Raw genomic sequence first — 16,710 nt, forward strand, 5'->3', positions numbered from 1 at the left:
AACGATTCGCTGCGATGCCCCTGTTTCAGTGACTGGCATGATTCAGTAAGTGATTATTGGCGTAATCCCCCAACTAGCCTAGTATGAGCGTCACGTAGCAATGTGGAGCACTCAGAAAACCAGTTTGGTGCATATATATTGTCATGCAATGCCGAGCATAACACCGGCACCTTTTCTTCAAGGAAGGAGGCATCGATCCGTAGCTGGAATCCAGACAATGTTTTGTATCCGACAGCCGTTGAATACTTTAAAATTAAATTTGCCTTGTAACTTCCATTTTTGGTCCGTCCTTCCATAAATGTCATTTCGCTCAAAAAAATACTCAGAAATCACTTGGGGATACTCAAAAAAATAATTTAAGCATCCCTAAGTGGCGGCATACAGCATTACGTTGGTTCTTTACAGCTACGTGGCGTTCCCATTTTTTTATACGCTAGCTGAAATTAGCTAGGATCCCCTGTATATAACGTGTGCCCCAGCTAACGTTGGTGGCGTTTTTAAGCTAATATATATATATATATATATATATATATATATATATATATATATATATATATATATATATATATATATATATATTGCTACGGAATAGTATTACCGATGACGAAGAGGCGAGCGGTACGAAGACGACGACAACGATTGCAGGCTAGCGCGGGCTGTTGCCTCTTGGCCAAGTGCGGCGTATTACGTTGTAAATATACTTGTATATAGCTTTTCATTTACGTCTTCTTACGTAACATATCTGGTGGAGGTGGACGTTCCCTGTACCTCGTCACGGAGCTTCGCAGTGGACGGTACGTCGAGCCTAGCTTCATGGCTCCCGGCGATGACAATTCGACTCAGCCGCCTCCGACCCCTCCTGCCACTTCGACGACCTACATCTCTCTCCCTGCTCCTCGTGATCCTGGCGTATTCTCGGGCAAAGATGGGGACGACGTCGACGACTGGATCAGCCTGTACGAACACGTCAGCCGCAATAACCGGTGGGACTCTACTATCATGCTCGCCAACGTAGTCTTTTACCTCGGTGGCACACCTCGAGTTTGGTTTCGGACGCACGAAGAGGAGCTCACCAGTTGGGATTCGTTCAAGCAAAAGCTCCGAGACTTGTTCGGCAACCCCTACGGTCACGAACTTGCCGCGCAGAAGGCGCTTTCCGGCCGTGTGCAGACGTCAACAGAGCCCTATGTCACGTACATTCAGGACGTCCTGGCTCTGTGCCGCAAAGTTGATGCACACATGCCTGAGTCAGACAAGGTATCCCAGATCCTCAAAGGCATTGCCGATGACGCCTTCAACTTGCTCGTGTTCAACAACGTCGCGACGGTGGATGCTGTTATCAAAGAGTGCCGCCGCCTGGAACTCGCTAAAAGCAGACGTATCGATCAGCAGTTTGCCCGTTTGCCCAACACCCCAGCGACTTCTTCCTGTGCCGACGCTCCTCGTCCCAACAACACCGGCGATATTACCAAGATCGTTCGGCGTGAGATTGAGGCCGCCTATCCGGCTGCCTTCGACTCCAGCCCCACAAACGCACCGGCAGTCACGGTTTCCCTGATCCAGGCAGTTGTCCGCCAGGAGTTCGAAAACATGGGCCTTCACACCATCTGCTCGGCCCATCACCCTGATACCCATCCGGCTTCTTCGATTCCGCCCCGTCCCGCATCGTCTTACCCACCACGTTTCCGCAACCCAGCTGAATGGCGCACTGCTGACGACAAGCCCATTTGTTTTCACTGCCGTCGCATCGGGCACATTTCTCGGCACTGTCGCAGTCGCTGGACTTCCCCGACCCGGTCTGCTTATACTGCCTATTCTCGCCCCTCGGGTGGCCCTTCTCGTCCTTATGCCGCACGCTCTGATAATGCCGCCACTGACTCTCCTGCGCCGAACCGCCCCTATTCTCGTTCACCTTCGCCCCAAGGACGACAATCTCGCTCTCCCCAGCCCCGTCGCTCCTTTTCGCCGACTCCCTTCGGACGCCGCTCCCAGCCGGAAAACTGAATGATGCAGCGCCTCGAGGTGACGCTGCATTGCTCCCTACGCCGCCAAATACTCCACTGACGTTGCCCACTCATCTGAACCTTCTTGACGTGCAAGTCGACGGTGTTCCTGTATCTGCTCTTATAGACACTGGGGCGCATTTGTCGGTAATGAGCGCGGACTTTCGTACACGCCTGCAAAAAATAATCACGCCCCCCTCGACGCTTGTTGTCCGTGTCGCCGATGGCGGAACAGCCCCCGTAATTGGTATGTGTGCCGCCCGCGTCTCCTTCGCCGATCGCTCAACAGTCGTGCTATTCACGGTCATCGCCCACTGTCCCCATGACATCATCCTCGGCTTAGACTTCCTCTCCGCACATTCTGCTCTAATTGATTGTTCCGCCAGTACTCTCCGCCTTGACCTGCCTGTTCTGGATCCCGCTGAACCACACCCCAGTCGCCTCAGTTCCGTCGAGTTTGTTCGCTTGCCACCTACGGCACTGACTTACGTTGCCCTCGTGTCATCCCCACCAGTGCCCGACGGTCACTATATCGCGGCTCCTATACAAGACGTCCTCCTTACACACGGGATCACGGTACCTCATACCGTTTTATCTATTACCGCTAATTGCGTCTGCCTGCCCGTGGTCAATTTTGGCTTGACGACACAAGTGCTGCCACACGGGATGTCTCTGGCCCAGCTTTGCTCATTCGAAGATCACTCAATAGCATCTATTGAGGTAGACAGCCATTCAGCCGATCCTCCTCTACCATCTCAGTCGACAACTTGCACCATCGCCGACTTACAGAAAATGATTGCGACCGACATGCCGTCCGAGCACGCTCGTGAGCTCTACCGCGTTCTGTTTTCCTACAATGATATTTTTGACTTTCACGATCGTCCTTTGGCCCAAACTACAACTGTTAAACATCGCATTAATACCGGCGATGCCCCTCCTATTCATCGCCGCCCGTATCGAGTGTCACCGGTTGAGCGTCAAGTTATTCACGCTGAAGTTAGCAAAATGCTTGCCAATAACATCATAGAACCGTCATGTAGTCCATGGGCGTCACCGGTTGTACTGGTAAAAAAGAAGGATGGCTCATGGCGCTTTTCCGTGGATTATCGGCACCTTAACAGGGTTACCAAAAAGGACGTGTATCCCCTCCCTCGGATCGATGACGCCCTTGACTGCCTCCATGGTGCTCGCTACTTCTCTTCTATTGACCTCCGCTCCGGCTAGTGGCAGATTGCTGTGGACGATCTCGACCGTGAGAAGACTGCTTTTGTAACTCCGGACGGTCTTTATCAATTCAAAGTGATGCCGTTTGGTCTATGTAACGCTCCTGCCACTTTTGAACGCATGATGGACTCTCTTCTTCACGGTTTCAAATGGTCCATATGCCTGTGCTACTTGGACGACGTCATAGTATTCTCCCCAACGTTCGCTACGCACCTCGAGCGCCTCTCGGCAGTCCTGGACGTTTTTCGTCGCGCCGGTCTGCAACTGAACGCATCGAAGTGCCAATTCGGCCGTCGCCAGATTACCGTCCTTGGGCATCTCGTTGACGCGAACGGAGTGCAACCGGACCCAGGCAAGATCCATGCTGTTACGCACTTTCCTGTTCCGAAGTGTGTCAAGGATGTGCGCAGCTTCATCGGCATTTGTTCCTATTTCCGCCGTTTCTTGAAAAATTTCGCGGCCATCGCACGACCACTAACCGAGCTTTTGAAAAAAGACGCTCCTTTCCAGTGGGGCGATAACGAGGCCTCTGCATTCTCGCATCTAATCGACGTTCTCACAACGCCTCCCGTTCTGGCCCATTTCGATCCTTCTGCGCCTACCGAAGTTCGTACTGATGCCAGCGGTCACGGAATTGGCGCAGTACTGGCACAACGCCAGCACGGCAACGACCGTGTTATCGCTTACGCCAGCAGGCTCCTCTCACCCGCGGAGCGCAACTATTCCATCACTGAGCGTGAGTGTCTGGCCCTAGTTTGGGCGGTTGCGAAGTTCCGCCCATACTTATATGGCCGACCCTTTTCCGTTATCACAGACCATCACGCGCTTTGTTGGTTATGCTCATTGAAAGACCCTTCACGTAGACTTGGTCGCTGGGCCTTACGCCTCCAAGAATATTCGTTCTCTGTCACCTACAAATCTGGCCTACTACACAAGGACGCTGACTGCCTGTCTCGCTACCCGGTAGACGAGCCTGACGACGCCGACAGTAGTACCGCCGACGGCATTTTCTCTGTGTCTGCTTTCGCTAACATCGCCGATGAGCAGTCCCGAGACCTATCGCTGCGAGTACTCATCGAGCGTCTGCGCTCTACACCTACCGACGCATCCGTTCGCCGATATGTCCTCCATGGCGGCATTCTGTACCGAAGGAACTTCCTTCCTGACGGACCTGATCTTCTTCTTGTCGTGCCAAAACATCTACGACAGACTGGGCTCTTTGAGATGCATGACGCACCTACTGCAGGACATCTTGGCGTAACCCGCACGTACGACCGCGTCCGCCGCCGCTTCTATTGGCCTGGTCTCGCTCGCTCCGTCCGACAGTATGTTGCTGCCTGCGATACCTGCCAGCGTCGGAAAACACCTCAGGTGCTACCTGCCGGTCATCTCCAGCCGATCACTGTCCCTGTGGAACCGTTCTTTCGTGTTGGATTAGACCTCCTCGGTCCCTTTCCCACGTCATCCTCTGGGAACAAATGGGTAGCCGTCGCAACTGATTACGCCACCCGATACGCTATCACGCGGGCTCTCCCTACCAGTTGCGCCACTGACGTCGCGGACTTTCTCTTGCGTGACATTATCTTACTTCATGGCGCCCCGCGACAGCTGCTCACTGACCGTGGTCGTAACTTCCTCTCGAAAGTTATCGCCGACATTGTACGTTCCTGCTCCACTCAACACAAGCTGACTACCTCATACCATCCTCAAACCAATGGCCTGACAGAGCGGTTAAACCGTACTCTTACCGATATGCTGTCAAAGTACGTTTCCAAGGACCACCGCGACTGGGACATTGCCCTTCCTTACGTCACATTCGCTTATAATTCTTCCCGGCACGACACCACCGGATTTTCTCCCTTTTATCTGCTCTACGGTAGCGAACCGACCTTGCCCCTTGACACGGCACTTCCTCCTGCTACGATCTTAACAAGCGAGTATGCGCGCGACGCCATCGCTCTCGCCGACCATGCACGCCAGCTTGCCCGTGCTCGACTGACGGACTCGCAAACCACTCAGCAGCGTCAGTACAACGCCCGCCACCGTGACGTACAGTTTTCGCCTGGTGCGCTCGTGCTCCTCTGGTCGCCCTCCCGTCACGTCGGACTTTCAGAGAAGCTCCTTTCGCGATACACAGGGCCCTACCGCGTGCTGCGCCAGGTGACGCCTGTGACGTACGAAATAGCCCCTGCGAGCTCAACCTCGTCATCTACTGTGGCACCTAGTGATGTCGTGCACGTCAGTAGGCTCAAGGCCTACTACACTGTTTCCCAGTCCGGCCTTTAGTCGCTCCGGGACGGCGCTTTTGCCGCCGGGGGTAGTGCTACGGAATAGTATTACCGATGACGAAGAGGCGAGCAGTACGAAGACGACGACAACGATTGCAGGCTAGCGCGGGCGGATTGATTAATAGTGTATTGATATGTAAGAGGGTGTTTTTTGTTGGTAATGCGCATTAAAACAGTTTTTTCTTCATTAAGTTTCATTTCCCAGGTGTCGCACCAGTCAGAAATCGCAGTAAGACTTTTATTCAGGATCACTTCATCATTGCTATCTTTAATCTCTTTGTAAGGTAGGCAGTCGTCCGCGAACAATTTAATACTAACACTATCGTCTATGCATGCTGTAATGTCCTTAATATATACTAGGAAAAGTAGCAGTCCGAGAGCACGCTTCCCTGCGGATTTCCGGGGAGACATCCAGAGTCTATCCAGAGTCTATCTAGACTCTGGATATATATATATATATATATATATATATATATATATATATATATATATATAAACGAGAGGAAAGGGGGTTAACCGAGGGACCCGATATTTATTAGTCATATAATGAGAAGCCAACAACAAGACACCAAGTACAACATGTTGTACTTGGTGTCAGTGTTGTTGGCTTCTCATTATATGACTATATATATATATATATATATATATATATATATATATATATATATATATATATATATATATATATATATATATAGAGAGAGAGAGAGAGGGAGAAATGGAAGAACACCGTGGAAGATATATTTATAACAGCTACGGTGTTCGACCATTAGAGGATGGTCGATAGAACACCGTAGGTCATAAAATATTAAATTGCACCCCGTTTTTAAACCATTTTTCTTTGAACAGCCTGGCTGAAATTAGCGTTGCCAGCCTTTATATTTCCGCGTATGGTGTGAAGAAGACCAGGCTTAAGGAAAGCAGAGTTGACTGGAAGGCGTTCTTCATGTGGCATCTTATTCTTCCAATGGCGAGGTTAGACAGTTGGAGTCACGCTTCACAAATTCGCAGCTGTATTGCGAGTGGGCTAGTGAAGCTACGATACGCTACATTAGTGCCTTTGCTTTGGACGTCCGTAACGTATTGCTATGAAAAAAAAATGTGCAGGCTTCCTTCATACCTGACAAGTATTCCCCAGTAGTATTTAGCGACAATATGTTAGCCACTTTGTCCAAACTACCTGGTCTACATCTGACGGTGCACTCACACTCTTCGAGTCGTATTATCCAGCACGCGAGTCTATGCTTCAGGTGTTGCTTGGGAAACACCCATGAAATTGCTGCGTTATCTATTACAAGCGTAAACTGTCAACGAAAACTGCATGGTGTCTAAATTGCCCATCAATAGCTCGTACAAGGGCTAAGCATTCTTGTTTGTTGGCATGGTAGTGATATTTTAGCAGCTGGGAGTTTTAGGAGATGGCATAGCCGACAACATGTCCTGCATCATGTGGGTCGCGCGTGCATGATTTCTTCTCCGAGCCGAACCTGGCCAACATCTGTGGGCACCTCTGTGGTTCAGTCTTCACTGAAGTTGCTCAGTACACGGCACTCGGTCACCTGATGCTTCGGCAATTGCAGTGCACATTCCTGCGATTGTCCAAATTAAAGCGCGCTCATTTCTTGAGCAGGTCAGAAAGGGAACAACTGTTTACGCGAAATTAGCAAGAAGCTGTCGCAGGTAAAGGCGCGCTGCCCAAGAACGCGTGTAGCTATTTAATGTACGTTTGTGTGGGGAAGTTCGTAACGGTTGGTATCCTTTCAGTGAGAGACCTAACCGCTTCTTTGAAGATGGTGCAACGTAGATACGAGACGACTGTAGGTCCAAATTTCTATTTCTCACAGTTTAGTCGGAATACTGCTTTGTAGAATCTTCCAAGAACTTTTTTAGGTTCAGACGATCTTCGTTTTTGCTCACAACTAACATATCATTCAAGTGAACAAGACAAGGATGATCTTTAAGTTGGTATGTTACACTGCTTACAGCGTGAAAAGTATAGACGCGCTTCTGGTTACCCAATATGGGTAAGAACTTTTGCTATTGTGTCGCCAGCAGCGAAATACGCCAGTGGCACAAGCGGCTTCCAGGCAGCCAGCCTTGCCGACTCAAACCGATTCCACCTCGTGCTACTATCTTTCACACAGTTGATATCGACCATGTTGGTATCCATGGTCGATATCAACTGTGTGAAAGATAGTAGCACGAGGTGCTACTATCTTTGACCATGTTGGTATCCATTGAATGCAGCGGTGGCGTAGAGGTAGAACACCCGCCTCGCGTGCAAGAGGTCCGTGGTTCGAATCACGGTACCGGCAATTTTCCACCAGATTAAAAAAAAATCCCCGTGTTGATAAAATTGCACAAACAGGCCTGGAGTGTGGCCTGATCCCGGTGACCAGAACCAGTAACGCACTCCCTCACCAGAGCAGGATTGGCCACCCTGGTGCAGTACTTGGCCACAACCTCCTATATGAACACAACAATCAAACCCCGGCCCTCAGTCCCCAGCAGCTGCGCAGCAACTGACCACGGCAGCGGTCAGACCTGCGACGCAGCAGAGGGTGCTAAGAATCACTGGTTCCGGACAGGCCGCCATTGGAATATCAACCTGGCAACCGTTTAAAGCTAGAACGTTATCTAGTGAAGCGAGTCTCGCAGTGCTATTGGAGGAATTAGAGGGCAGTAAATGGGATATAATAGGGCTTAGTGAAGTTAGGAGGCCAAAAGAAGCATATATAGTGCTAAAAAGCGGGCACGTCCTGTGCTACCGGGGCTTACCGGAGAGAAGGGAACTAGGAGTCGGATTCCTGATTAATAAGAATATAGCTGGTAACATACAGGAATTCTATAGCATTAACGAGAGGGTGGCAGGTCTTGTTGTGAACCTAAGAGGTACAAAATGAAGATTGTACAGGTCTACGCCCCTACATCCAGTCATGATGACCAGGAAGTCGAAAGCTTCTATGAAGACGTGGAATCGGTGATGGGTAGAGTGAAAACCAAATACACTATACTAATGGGCGACTTTAGTGCCAAGGTAGGCAAGAAGCAGGCTGGAGACAAAGCAGTGGGGGAATATGGCATAGGCACTAGGAATAACAGGGGAGAGTTATTAGTGGAGTTTGCGGCACAGAATAATATGAGGATAATGAATACCTTCTTCCGCAAGCGGGATAGCCGAAAATGGACGTGGAGGAGCCCGAACGGCGAGACTAGAAATGAAATAGACTTCATACTCTGCGCTAACCCTGGCATCGTACAAGATGTGGACGTGCTCGGCAAGGTGCGCTGCAGTGACCACAGGATGGTAAGAACTCGAATTAGCCTAGACCTGAGAAGGGAACGGAAGAAACTGGTACATACGAAGGCAATCCCTGAGTTAGTGGTAAAAGGGAAAATAGAGGAATTCCAGATCAAGCTACTGAACAGGTACTCGGCTTTAACGAGGGAAGAGGAAGTTAGTGTTGAAGCAATGAACGACAATCTTGTGGGCATCATTAAGGAGTGTGCAATGGAAGTCGGTGGCAACTCCATTAGGCAGGATACTAGTAAACGATCACAGGAGACGAAAGATCTGATCAAGAAACGCCAATGTATGAAAGCCTCTAACCCTGCAGCTAGAATAGAACTGGCAGAACTTTCGAAGTTAACCAACAAGCGTAAGACAGCTGACATCAGGAAGTATAATATGGATAGAATTGAACATGCTCTCAGGAACGGAGGAAGCCTAAAAACAGTGAAGAAAAAACTAGGAATTGGCAAGAATCAGATGTATGCGTTAAGAGACAAAGCCGGCAATATCATAACTAAAATGGATGAGATAGTTAGAGTGGCTGAGGAGTTCTATAGAGATTTATACAGTACCAGTGGCACCCACGACGATAATGGAAGAGAAATTAGTCTAGAGGAATTCGAAATCCCAAAGGTAACTCCGGAAGAAGTAAAGAAAGCCTTAGGAGATATGCAAAGGGGGAAGGCAGCAGGGGAGGATCAGGTAACAGCAGATTTGTTGAAGGATGGTGGGCAGATCGTTCTAGAGAAGCTGGCCACCCTGTATGCGCAATGCCTCATGACCTCGAGCGTACCGGAATCGTTGAAGAACGCTGACATTATCCTAATCCATAAGAAAGGGGACGCCAAAGACTTGAAAAATTATAGACCGATCAGCTTACTGTCCGTTGCCTACAAACTATTCACTAAGGTAATCGGAAATAGAATCAGGAACACCTTAGACTTCTGTCAAGCAAAGGACCAGGCAGGATTCCGTAAAGGCTACTCAACAATAGATCATATTCACACTATCAATCAGGTGATAGAGAAATGGGTGGAATATAACCAACCCTTATATATGGCTTTCATTGATTACGAGAAAGCGTTTGATTCTGTCGAAACCTCAGCAGTCATGGAGGCATTACGGAATCAGGGTGTAGACGAGCCGTATGTAAAAATACTGAAAGATATCTATAGCGGCTCCACAGCCACCATAGTCCTCCATAAAGAAAGCAACAAAATTCCAATAAAGAAAGGCGTCAGACAGGGAGATACGATCTCTCCAATGCCATTCCCCGCGTGTTTACAGGAGGTATTCAGAGACCTGGATTGGGAAGAATTGGGGATAAAAGTTAATGGAGAATACCTTAGTAACTTGCGATTCGCTGATGATATTGCCTTGCTTAGTAACTCAGGGGACCATTTGCAATGCATGCTCACTGACCTGGAGAGGCAAAGCAGAAGAGTGGGTTTAAAAATTAATCTGCAGAAAACGAAAGTAATGTTAACAGTCTCGGAAGAGAACAGCAATTTACAATAGGCAGCGAGGCACTGGAAGTCGTAAGGGAATACATCTACTTAGGGCAGGTAGTGACGGCAGATGCGGATAATGAGCCAGAAATAATCAGAAGAATAAGAATGGGCTGGGGTGCGTTTGGCAGGCATTCTCAGATCATGAACAGCAGGTTGCCATTATCCCTCAAGAGGAAAGTGTATAATAGCTGCGTCTTACCAGTACTCACCTACGGGGCAGAAACCTGGAGGCTTACGAAAAGGGTTCTACTCAAATTGAGGACGACGCAAGGAGCTATGGAAAGAAGAATGATAGGTGTAATGTTAAGGGATAAGAAAAGAGCAGATTGGGTGAGGGAACAAACGCGAGTTAATGACATCTTAGTTGAAACAAAGAAAAATAAATGGGCATGGGCAGGACATGTAATCAGGAGGGAGGATAACCGATGGTCATTAAGGGTTACGGACTGGATCCCAAGGGAAGGGAAGCGTAGCAGGGGGCGGCAGAAAGTTAGGTGGGCGGATGAGATAAAGAAGTTTGCAGGGACGGCATGGCCACAATTAGTACATGACCGGGGTTGTTGGAGAAGTATGGGAGAGGCCTTTGCCCTGCAGTGGGCGTAACCAAGCTGATGATGATGAAGATGATGATGATGATGTTGGTATCCTACCAACGACAACAGCTGGCAATCGCTACATCCTCATTGCTGTTGACTACATATCCAAATATGTGGAGGTAGTGGCTATGCCTTCTTCTCTGGCACGGCCTCAATAGGTTTTCAGACCGATTGGAACTGTGGCATCGTCTTCCAAGCGAAATAATAATTTTTGGTGCTCGGAACTCCACACTTGCCTCCGGTAAGCAAGAGCTGAACACCCTATCCGTTAGGTGCCATCGGCAAGCTGACAGTCCAACGGTGAAAACTATCGAGACAATTCAAGCTTCTTTGGCGTACTATTGCAGAAATATTAAGCCGGTACAAATCTGGGAAGAACAACTCCTGGCTACTACTAACTGAGGGAAGACTACAGAGCTAATCGGGGACATTGCCGTAGGAAATGATCCATAGTCCACTTTCCTGATGGTGTGATAAATTTGGGCCCCATCAGATATGGACACCTTGTCGTATGACAAACGGCAGACCGTAATATTAGTAAAAACGCTCGCAAGGCTGCTGCGTAAGCAAAAACGTTTAAAAGCATCATTACGACCATCGGCCTCGTCCCGCACCACAGTAGCAGATAGGAAATCAGCTATGGTTTCACCGGCATAGCGGGCTGCAGGGCAGGAAACTAAAGTGAGAATTTCAGGGTTCTTTTATGATCAGAAAGCGCCTGTGAGAGAACACTCGACTTTTTCGAATTGTGGATAACCAGCGAAGCGTGGATGGGAGAAGAAAAAAACATATTCCACCCACCTGTCCCGTCTCAAGAACAGGACACATGCTGACATTGCTGTGCGTGGATTTTAAAACCAAAATGAGGCAGAGTCTGTTGACGGAGAAGCATACACTCGGTAAAACGGGGCAATGACAAAAGAGGGGAAAACCGAAGGGCAGAATGAAGCGGTTGTCATGGTCTGGCCTTCGGTGCCTTCCTTCACAATTATGTACAATACATATAGAGAGAGCATGGGAGAGCTTAGATTATATATGTATATTTATATATGAGCCAAAGGAAAAGGAAATGAGGGGCCTGATAATAATTACTGATATAAAAATATTGCCGAGGGGCCTGATAATAATTACTGATATAAAAATATTGCCGAATATACACCAAGAACAACATAGCTTAAAGAACTTCTACTTACTGATTGAATAAAACCAATAATAAACAATGTAGACGATCGACAGTTGACGGAAAAACAATTGGCCGTAGGTTTGATACGAACCTACGTCTTCGCATTAAGCGTGCGACGCTGTTTTGAAATGAGATACCGTGGCGCTGTTTTCCCATCCACTTTTTCAAGTATTTATGTCCCGCTACTAGAACTAATATTGGATGTGTTCGCAAGCACCACCATCCACAATGCCATGCGGTGGATGTGGAACATCGTTTGTACCGCAGGCGTCAGGAGCAAATTATCTATTTCGGTGATGGCAAGTGGTCCATAATCCCACAAAGGCATAAATGTTGCCTGATTCGAAAACCTCGTAATGTAATGAGCGAGAAGAAAGGGAATCATGTAGTCTAATGTTTAATAATCATGACATAAGAAGCCATGAATTAAAGACACCAAAAAAAATTAAATTATGGGGTTTTACGTGCCAAAACCACTTTCTGATTATGAGGCACGCCGTAGTGGAGGACTCCGGAAATTTCGACCACCTGGGGCTCTTTAACGTGCACCTAAATCTAAGTACACGGGTGTTTTCGCATTTCGCCCCCATCGAAAATGCGGCCGCCGTGGCCGGGATTCGATCCCGCGACCTCGTGCTCAGCAGCCTAACACCGTAGCCACTGAGCAACCACGGCGGGTCAAGACACCAAGGACATCATAAGGGTAATTAGTTCATGGAGCAGTTTCTAGCGTTCGAGCAAGGCCGCACCCGGCTCTCATAGTGACGGCTCCACAATTGGCAGCGCTACAACACAACGACATTATTTTTTTTTTTGCAACCGCAGCCATACAAACTCGTAGATAACCTCGAACATGGAGCCGGTGAAACGCGACGTCAGAAACACAAATTTCAGATACCTGGCTAAAAAAAAGACAAAATACCTGGACAAGTTGTGCTTGGTCTATTCTGCTGATATATACGCTAGGCAACTATTATTTTTTATTGACCGATAATTACAATTCAAAGTCGCGCGCGGTTGCGCGCGCTATATCATGAAATGATATGTAGACGACCTTTGTGTGCGCTTTGTTCTCACCACTCTGCCTTTGAAGTGGTAGACCGCACGAAGGTCACTTTGCTCGCGGCTGCTACCGCGTTTGCTCACTATAGTATTTTGATAGCCAGTGTCCACACTAATGAAGTGTGTTGTGTTCATGTTTGCTTGCGTGCGTTCACGCCATGCTTGTTACGTCATTTATAAATCGAGTGTTTCCAACTTAATAGGGCCTGTAATAGAACTGTCCTCACCTCCTATAGCTGTCTACTAATTTGCTATTGAAATCAAGGCCACACACAACTTTCAGTCGTTTATTTGATGCCAATCGTACCTCATTGCCATCGAACTACATGCCTGCAGCAAGACCATCCTTACCTTTATGGTGCCTGCACAGACCTGACATACGCCTCACCATCCCAGGAATCATGAAGAAAGCCAACATGCCATCGTTTGCCCTTAGGCAGGCCACGTTAGAACTTTTACATGAGGTGCACAGTGGCCGCGTACACGTTTACATCGACGGTTCAGTCACATCTGCAAGCGCAGCTGCCGCTGTGGTGATACCAAGAAGATCCGTCAAGATACAGCTAAAGACGTCACATGTATCATCAACGACAGCTGCTGAACTGGTAGCCCTGCGTGCGGCTCTTCAATTTATTAAGGAGGAACCATCCCACACATGGTCAATCTTCTGTGATTCCAAGGCAGCCCTACAGAGTGTACTCTCAGCACTGCGCCATGGATCACATGAGCAGCTCGCCGCAGAGATCAGAGAAGTCCACCATCGACTAGTTGACGAAGGACACGATATAATATATCAGTGGTTGCCTAGTCACTGTGGCATACATGGCAATGATCGAGCAGACGCAGCTGCCCGATCTGCCCATGACGGCGTCAACTGCGTTGCCATTCCTCTTTCGAGAGCCGACTCAGCGAAAAAACTTGCCGCACTTGCGCGTGACCTGACATTAGCCCAGTGGAATTCACCCAATTTCACAAGTGCACGCCTCCATACTCTGGACCCTAATTTACAGCTCCATATTCTGCCGGAGCTTCCACGACGGGACTGCACCCTTCTTATCCGTCTATGGCTTGGAGTAGCATTTTCAAATGCCTACTCTTTCCTTATCGGAATGGCCAACAGCCCACTGTGTGACTTTTGCGGGTGCAACAAAACGATTGAGCATCTTCTTTGTCAGTGCTCTCGTTTTAACCCACAAAGAACTGTCCTCTCAGCCACCTTAGGCAAACTGGACAAGCGCCCAATGACAGTAAACAAGATACTTGGAACCTGGCCTACGCGAACATCAGCGCGATCCGCTATGAAGGCGCTGCTGCGATACTTGAAAGACACGGGACTTTCTGACAAATTGTTACAGTACACTGTGTGGCACAGGACTGTACGGTGACACTGCGTAAGACTAGGAATGCCTTTGCGGGTTGCGTGACAGTGCCCATAGAAATAGTTCGTGTGTACGTGCGTGTGTGTGCTTAGGTTTTTTTTTCCTTTTCTTTATCCTTCTTTCTTTCTCACCTATTGCATCCCCTTTCCCCTCCCCCTGTACAGGGTAGCCAACCGGAGATAATCTCTGGTTAACCTCCCTGTCTTTCCTTTGCCTTTCTCTCTCTCTCTCTCTCTCGCTGCTATTGAAATCGATGCTTCGCGTTTTGGGACAGACTGCAACTTTTTATTCTAGATAGCACTTCAAATGTTCTACCACCGCTTTTTATGCCGGTGAATCATGTGGACTGGAACCAATTGTGTTGACTGTGCAGTGTGCGTTATGTAAGTAACTGTTCCCAGAGGGAGTACACATGATTGAATTACGAACAAACACTGACATATACCGGACATGTATTCCTGCATCTTCGTTGCAGGAGACAAAACGGAACCAAGCCTTGTCTTTCGTATGATTCCGATAGACATAAAGTCTACCGTTTTACACAACTACCGTAACGCTGGAATTGTATACTATAAATAATATATTTGGTAACACAGCAACACCTTGATTCGGCAGTAACTGCCTCATGATGATCATCCGTTCCTTATGTGTTATGTAATCGTAAAGCGGGCAAAGGAAGACATTCGGGTTCTTTCGTATAAAGCATCGATCTAGCAAACAGTTGATCATATTAGGACTTGCAAAATGGTGAGCCCGATTAAAAGAATTACGCTCCTCGAAGCGTTTCCCGCTGCCTTGTTCAGGCAACCACTAAAGCAGTACAGTTGCACGCGGTGTGCATATGATTCCTCGCAATCTGAAAACGTAATTAGGAAAGTGATTGGAACCGAAAGTTGTCCGCGCCTTGATAGCTTGGTAAAGTGTTCAGTTTGAGGAAGCATGGCGGTTCAAACAAGACGAAAAGCAACAGATTCACACACAGACACGCACAAATAGCTACGCGCGCCCACGCAGAGGCACGCAGGGCACACACACACACACACACACACACACACATATATATATATATATATGTATATATATATATATATATATATATATATATATATATATATATATATATATATATATATATATACATACATACATATATATATATATATATGTGTGTGTGTGTGTGTATATATATACACGCACAGATAAACGAACAAACACAAGCGCGCACACACGCACGTGCGCGCGCTCACTAACAGGAGACGTGGCCTGACATTGACGAAAATCTTCAATAGGAGTCGTCGATTACAACTAGATTTGTCACCGGAATGACATGTACAGACGCATGGACAGAAAGATAAAGGATAAAAGGCAAATCAAATTTGGAGCATTTAACAGCTGTCAGATTAAAAAAAATATCTGGAGTCCCGGTAGGAATCGATGCCTCCTTCTTCGAAGAAAAGGTTCCCGTGTTATGCTCCGCATTGCATGACAATAAATATGCACCAAACGGGTTTTCTGAGCGCTCCGCATTGTTACGTGACGCTCATACTAGGCTACTTGGGGGATTACGCCAATAGGCACTTACTCATATTATGCCAGTCACCGAAACTGGGGCATCGTAGCGAACCGTCGGCGCCGTGGCTTAGTTGGTTAAAGCGCCTGTCTAGTAAACAGGAGATCGTGAGTTCGAATCTCACCGGTGCCTTGCTGTGCCTACCTTTTATATTTCGTCGTGCGCATTTGCTTTCTGCACAGCATTCCACTTGCACCTGCATTCCTATAGGCGGCAAGATAAATTCGCTTTACTTTTTACGATGGGAGGTCACCGAGATTAACAATGGCGTCTTTGACACGGAAACTAAAACCACTGTTTTGAAAGAAAGAAAAAAGAGAGCTGCAGCTTCCTAGAACACCGCTCCCCAAAGGCATGGTCTGTCTGGCGTTGTGAATATGTCAGTTTGATTTCGGCGCCTAATAAAGCACTCCCATGTTGTCTCCCATAGAAGGATACCTTAGGTTCTACAAGCAATCGGAAAGCACTACATTTTATGAAAGGAAACACAATGAGACAAATGCACAAGAAAGTAGAGGCAGAAGCACCGCTACCACTTCATGCCTGTGGCACAATTTGGCTATATTTTAAGCATCCACTCTTCATAAGATTGTTTCGATTAA

The 16,710-nt window shown here is 47.8% G+C and overlaps 1 non-coding gene across 1 annotated transcript; it reads left to right on the forward strand.

Moving 5' to 3' along the window:
- Positions 1-16,166: 16,166 nt before the first annotated feature.
- Positions 16,167-16,240, forward strand: TRNAT-AGU (transfer RNA threonine (anticodon AGU)). The gene has a single exon. It is a non-coding gene; the product is annotated as a tRNA-Thr (tRNA).
- Positions 16,241-16,710: the final 470 nt, after the last annotated feature.

Source organism: Dermacentor albipictus, chromosome 5 (genome assembly GCF_038994185.2).
Source record: "Dermacentor albipictus isolate Rhodes 1998 colony chromosome 5, USDA_Dalb.pri_finalv2, whole genome shotgun sequence".
Lineage (NCBI taxonomy): Eukaryota > Metazoa > Arthropoda > Arachnida > Ixodida > Ixodidae > Dermacentor > Dermacentor albipictus.